The sequence below is a fragment of the Nicotiana tabacum genome, chromosome 18 (genome assembly GCF_000715075.1).
Source record: "Nicotiana tabacum cultivar K326 chromosome 18, ASM71507v2, whole genome shotgun sequence".
Lineage (NCBI taxonomy): Eukaryota > Viridiplantae > Streptophyta > Magnoliopsida > Solanales > Solanaceae > Nicotiana > Nicotiana tabacum.
The window spans coordinates 122956522-122962521 of record NC_134097.1 but is presented as its reverse complement, the minus strand read 5'-3'; positions in this window follow the sequence as shown (position 1 = coordinate 122962521).

Here is a 6000-nt window from a genome sequence, read left to right as displayed (position 1 = left end):
CCTCTGCCTCATATCAGTATCAATGTATCCTCACAACTAGGCCCTAGGCCTTACTCAGTCCAAAAATAATTACAAGCCCCTCGGGCAATAGTAAAACAGTATTTCCTAGCCCAAAATATCATTTAAGTCTTAAAACTGAGCAAAGATGGCTGAGTAGTAAAACAGTGGAAAATAACATGACTGAGTTCAAGTGATAAGTCAACACAGTGAGGAAATAGTAACAAAAATCTCCGAAGGGTTCAAATAGTTGGCACAAAGCCCAAATATGGCAATCAGCCCAAATCATCATAATAGCAAATAAGTTTCAGTCAAATACACGGTAAAATCATCAATCGGGACGGATCAAGTCACGATCCCTAACAGTGCACGACCCCACGCTCGTCATCAAACGTGTGTCTCACCTCAGTATAGCACTACGATGTGCGATCCGGGGTTTCAAACCCTCAGAGCATCATTTACAATCATTACTCACCTCAAACCGGCTAAATCTCTAACTCGCGACGCCTTTGCCCCATGAATCGGCCTCCACGCACGTCGAATATATCCAAAATCAGAACGAATACATCACAATATGCTAAGGGAACAAAGCCCAAGCGAAAACAATCGAATTACCACAAAAATTCCAAAAATTGGTCAAACCCGACCACAGGACCCACATCTCGGAATATGACAAAATTCACAAAACTAGAATCCTTATACTCTCACGAGTCTAACCATATGAAAATTATCCAATTCTGATACCATTTAGTCCTTCAAATCATCATTTTATATTTTTAAAAGATTTCACAATTTTCTTCCCAAATTCCATCCCAAATAACGAATTAAATGATGAATTCATGTACTCTAGCCAAATCTGAGTTAGAATCACTTACCCCGATGAATTTCTTGAAAAAACTTCGAAAAATCACCAAAATCCGAGCTCTCTAGGTCAAAATATCAAATAAAACCCAAAACCTCATATTTATAGAGTACCCCACAGATTTCCACCTCCGCGGACCGCACAAAATTGACCGCGGTCCGCATAAAACCAGTGTGGTCCGCAAAAAAACGACCGCGGTCGCATAGGCTTTCCTTCGCAGTGATAGGATTTAGTATTTTGGCCATAGCCTTCTCTAAAGATGTTCAAATTGCGATATCTTTACCTTTCTGGATACTAGACACGAAGGGCTACACTTTTCGTTTTTGAATCATCTCAAAATTCCTTGTAGATCAAAAGATATGAGCTTCCTAAGTAGAACGAGTGAAATGTTCCCCCACCGCGGCCGCACTGCATTTTGTGCGGTCCGCACAACACCTACCGCGGCCGTACTTCATTTTGTGCGGTCCGCACAACACATACTGCATCAGCACTTCTTTTGTGCGGTCTGCGCGGGTGGGTCCGAGGCCTGCAACCCTTCTGGACCTGCTACAGCTATGATTTTTGGCCTAAAACATCCCGGAACCTACCCGGAACTCCCGGAACTTCAAACCAATTGTACCAACACATCCCATGACATCGTTCAAACTTGTTCAAAACTTCGGAACGCTCACAACAACATCAATCACCAATTTAACATAGGATTCAAGCCTAAGAACTCCAAGAACTCTTAAATTATGCTTTCGATCAAAAAGTCTATCAAATCTCGTCCGAATGACCTAAAATTTTGCACACACATCCCAAATGACACAACAAAGCTACTGTCACTCTCGGAATTCCATTCTGACCCCTATATCAAAATCTCGCCTATCAATCGGAACCGCTAAAATATCAACTTCGCCAATTTAAGCCTAAATCTTCTCTACAACTCCAAAACCCATTCCAATCGCGCTCCTAAGTCACAAATCACCTCCCGAAGTTAACCGAACCATCAAAACTCACTTCTGAGCCTTCTAACACATAAGTCAACATCCGATTGACTTTTCCAACTTAAGCCTTCTTAAAAGAGACTAAGTGTCTCAAACTTCACCAAACTCATTTCGGACTCGATCCGCCCAACCCGATACCACAAAAATACGGATAACGAAGCATAAAGAAGCTGAAATGGGGGAAACGGAGCGGTAACTCATGGGACGACTGGTCGGGTCGTCACATCCTCCCCAACTTAAAAAAACGTTCGTCCTCGAATGAGTCAAGAAACATACCTGAAGTCTCGAATAGGTCGGATATCTACTCCGCATCTCCCGCTCGGTTTCCCAGGTAGCCTCCTCCATGGGCCGACCTCTCCACTGCACTTTCACTAAAGCTATATCCTTTGACCTCAACTTCCGAACCTGATGACCCAAAATAGCTACTGGCTCTACATCAAAGGTCAAATCATCATCCAACTGAACCGTGCTGAAGTCCAAAACATGAGACAGATCCCCGATATACTTCCAGAGCATAGAAACATGAAATACCGGATGCATATTCGACAAGCTGGGTGGCAAAGCAAGCTCATAAGACACCTCCCCAATCCTCCAAAGCACCTTAAAAGGCCCAATGAACCGAGGACTCAATTTCCCTTTCTTCCCAAATCTCATAACACCCTTCATGGGTGAAACCTTCAACAGAACCTTCTCGCCAACCATGTAGGACACACATCTCGAACCTTCCTACCAGCATAACTCTTTTGCCTCGACTGCACTGTACAAAGCCTCTCCTGAATCACCTTCACCTTCACCTTCTCCAAAGCATCCTGTACCAAATCAGTCCCCAATAGCTTGACCTTACCAGGCTCGAACCAACCTACTGGAGATCTATACCGCCTCCCATACAAAGCCTCATATGGAGCCTCTGAATACTCGACTGATAGCTGTTGTTATAAGCAAACTCTACAAGTGGTAGGAACTCATCCCATGACCCTCCGAAATCAATAACACAAGCATGCAACATGTCCTCCAATATCTGAATAGTACGCTCGGACTGCCCGTCCGTCTGAGGATGAAAAGATGTGCTCAACTCAACTTGAGTACCCAACTCTCTCTACACGGCTCTCCAAAACTGCGAAGTAAACTGAGTACCTCTATCTGAAATGATGGAAACAGGAACGCCATGCAAACAAACAATCTCCCGGATATAAATCCCTGCCAACCGCTCTGAAGAATAGGTAGACACACAGGAATGAAATGCGCGAACTTGGTCAGCCGATCCACAATTACCCAAATAGCATCGAACTTCCTCAAAGTCCGTGGAAGTCCAACAACAAGGTCCATAGTGATTCTCTCCCACTTCCACTTAGAAATATTCATTTGTTGTAGCAAGCCACCCAGTTTCTGATGCTCATATTTCACATGCTGACAATTGAGACACCGAGCTATAAATCCCACAACATCTTTCTTCATTCTTCTCCACCAATAGTGCTGCTTCAAATCCTGATACATCTTCGCGGCACCCGAATGAATGGAATACTGCGAGCTATGGGTCTCCTCCAGAATCAACTCTCGAAGCCCATCCACATTGGGCACGCAAATTCGGCTCAGCATCCTCAACACCCCATCATCACCGATTGTCACATCTCTAGCATCATCATGCTGAACTCTGTCCTTCAGGACAAGCAAATGCGGATCATCATACTGGCGCTCTCTGATGCGATCATAAAATGAAGACCAAGAAACCACACACGCAATACCCGACTGGGCTCCGAAATGTCTAATCTCACAAACCGATTGGCCAAGGCCTGAACATCAACTGCAAGAGGTCTCTCCCCAACTAGAATACATGCCAAACTCCCCATACTCACTACCTTTCGGCTCAAAGCATCAGCCACCTCATTGGCCTTTCCCGGATGGTACAATATAGTGATATTATAATCCTTAAGCAACTCCAACCATCTCCACTGCCTCAAATTAAGATCCTTTTGCTTGAACAAATGCTGAAGACTGCGATGATCAGTGAACACCTCACAAGATACGCCATACAGGTAATGCCTCCAAATCTTCAATGCGTGAACTATGGCAGCCAACTCCAAATCATGAACGGGGTAGTTCTTCTCATGGGGCTTCAACTGATGAGAAGCATAAGCAATAACTCTACCCTCCTGCATCAATGGCAAAACCAACACTGAAGCTGTGGTCAAAGCTGTCTTGAGCTTCTGAAAGCTCTCCTCACACTCGTCCGACCATACAAATGTAGCACCCTTCTAAGTGAACTTGGTCAAGGGCGATGTGATAGATGAGAATCCCTGAACAAACCAGCAATAATAGCCTGCCAAACCAAGAAAACTACGAATATCTGTGGCTGAGGATGGTCTGGGCCAACTCTGAACCGCCTCTATCTTCTTTGAATCAACCTGAATACCCTCGCTGGACACCACGTGCCCCAAGAAAGCCACTAAACTGAGCCAAAACTCACACTTGGAGAATTTTGCATAAAACTTCTCCTCCCTCAATCTCTGCAATACAACTCTCAAATGCTCCACGTGCTCCTCCTAACTACGTGAATATACCAGAATATCATCAATGAAGACTATGACGAATGAATCGAGATACAGCCGGAACATGTTGTTCATCAAATGCATGAATGCTGTTGGGGCATTGGTCAGCCCAAAGACATCACCAAGAACTCATAATGACCATATCGGGTCTTGAAAGCCGTCTTAAGAATATCTGAGTCCCTAATCTTCAATTGGTGATAACCTGAACGGAGATCAATCTTGGAGAACACCCTCGCTCCCTGAAGCTGGTCAAATAAATCATCAGTGCGAGGCAAAGGATACTTGTTCTTAATTGTTACCTTGTTCAATTGCTTATAATCAATGCACATTCTTATTGTGCCATCCTTCTTCTTCACAAACAAAATCGGCACACCCCAAGGTGACACACTAGGTCGAATGAACCCCTTATCTAGGAGCTCCTGAAGTTGCTCCTTCAATTCCTTCAAATCGGCTGGTGCCATACGATACGACAGAATAGAAATGGGCTGAGTGCCCGGCACCAGGTCAATACCAAAATCAATATCCCTGTCCAGTGGCATGCCCAATAGGTCTGCAGGAAACACATCGGGAAAATCCCTCACAACTGGAACAGAATCAATACTGGGAGTCTCAGCTCCAACATCCCTCACAAACACTAGGTATGAAAGACAACCCTTTCCAAACATACGCTTGGCTCTCAAGAAAGAGATCACTCTACTAGGAACGTAATCAGTCACACATCGCCACTCGATCCGTGGTACACCCGGCATAGCCAATGTGACTGTCTTAGCATGACAGTCTAGAATAGCACGACATGGAGATAACCAATCCATGCCCAAAATGACATCAATGCCCATCATGCTCAATAGTTATAGATCCACTCAGGTCTGCAGACCCCCAATAGTCACCACACATGACCGGTACACATGGTCTACAACAACAGTATCGCCTATCGGGGTAGATACATGAACAGGTAAAGCAAGAAACATACGAGGCGTACCCAAATAACGAGCAAAATATGATGACACATAAGAAAAGGTGGAATCGGGATCAAATAATACAGAGGCATCTCTGTGGCAGATTGATACAATACCCGTGATAACAACATCTGAAGCAATAGCATCGGGTCTGCCTGGGAGTGCATAGAAGTGGGCCTGACCGCCCCCTGATCGACCTCCCCCTCTGGGGCGACCCCTGACTAACTGACCTCCACCTCTAGCTGGTTGAGCGGGTGGTGGTGAAGAAACTGGCGCTTAAGCTGAAGACTGACCCCTTTGTTGGGACGAACTAGCAACACGATGAGGACATTGCCTCCACATGTGGCCTATCTCGCCACACTTATAACAACTCCCAGGTGCTGGAGAAGGGGACTGAAGGGAACCCCTCGCACCGGAGTGACTAGCAGATGCGCTCGGCATAGAAGAACCCTAAGCCGATGGGGCACGAGATGAACTCTAAGCTGGGAGGGCGCTGAGTGATGAGTGGCCCTGCTGAGATCCATGATGACCATGACCTGAATATTCCCCACGATAACCTGGGCGGGCGGACTGAACAAGCCTGAATGAACGGCCTCTACCATGCTGAAACTGGCCCCTCGAAGGAGCACCACTATAACTACCCAATCCTTGAG